The sequence below is a fragment of the Pygoscelis adeliae genome, unplaced genomic scaffold (genome assembly GCF_000699105.1).
Source record: "Pygoscelis adeliae isolate BGI_AS28 unplaced genomic scaffold, ASM69910v1 Scaffold58, whole genome shotgun sequence".
NCBI classification, from domain to species: domain Eukaryota; kingdom Metazoa; phylum Chordata; class Aves; order Sphenisciformes; family Spheniscidae; genus Pygoscelis; species Pygoscelis adeliae.
In genome coordinates, this window is record NW_008825564.1 from 355,981 (window position 1) to 357,289 (window position 1,309).

Genomic DNA, 1,309 nt, shown 5'->3' on the forward strand with positions numbered 1-1,309 from the left:
GGGCGAGGCGGAGCGAGGGCCGGCGGGGCGAGCTCCCCGCCGCCGGCCGTCCCTTCGTTTTCCCATGAATGCTGGGGGACGGCTCCAGTCGTGGCACCCGTATCTACTGGCAGTCGCGCGTGTTTAATGCATTCAGACAGCGAATTAAGAGAAAAACAATTTGTTTTTTTTTTTATCTACCTTCTATTCCTGCCGGCCCAGCCGGGCAGCACCGCCTTGAACTCTCGCAGGTACAACTTGTACATGAACAGCCTGATGGCCCCAGGGTATAAGACCGCCCTTGATTTAAGTTTTCTTTGCGTGTCTCTTCCCTTCTTTCATAAATGCTTGACTGCTTCGTGTGGCCTGTAAGGTAGAAGAATTTTATGTTGTGTATTTCATAGGTATTTTATGCTCTGGTTTTTTAAATTTTTTTTTTTTTAACCCTTGAAACAGGAAATGCTGTTGCCCAGCTGGGCTGCACACACAGTTGCTTCGCTGTGATGAGAGCAGATAGATATAATGTTGGACTTACAGTGAGTCTTTTTCCATGGAGCGTTCTTAGTCTTTACAAAAATTGCTAGAAGAATCATGTGTGTGATGGCCGTTGTTACACAAGAATTGGTCTGACCTGAATGCATTCCATGCAAGGTGCCAGAGAGTTAAATTAATCTTTGTTAATGCTTCAGGAAATGCCACAAGCATGGTAACACGGAAAACAATTCCTTGTACCAATAGAGGCTGAAGCAGAAGTGCAGTAACTCGTTGTATGTGTTCTTCCATCTCTTTTTCTGAAAGATCTGCATGGTTTTGTAATGCATCTGTTCTCCTCAGGGTGTCTAGGGGCTGTTCACATGTGGATGCTCACAGGGTCAGTTCCTACGAAGGAATTCGATCGTCTAGGTTGCAAGGTTTGCAATATTTATCAGTTGCTTTCTTGTCAAAAGGCATTAGGAGATGAGCGTTAGTTGGGTGTCTGGAGGAGGAAGAGTGCATTTTTGCCCTCACCTTGTTGGCCTCTTGGAACAGGCATGGGTTGGAGACAGAAGCAGAGGTGGCTTTTGTTGCTTCTGTTCCTCTTTTGGGGCCTGTATTTCTTGTAACACTATACAGTGGTGATGCAAAGCAAAAAAAAAAAACCAAAACCCAAACTATAAATTAGTAGTAGTGAATTTTATCTTGCTGCCAGTAAAATGTTTGTAGAAGCACATTTTCAGGTGTTGTCAAAAACTGGGTAAGAATACCTCTGAACCAAAGTTGTCTTTAAGTATCTCAAGAAATGAACTGGAGAAGTTTGAGAGGAAGGTGGTTGGGGAAGGGGACGGGGTAG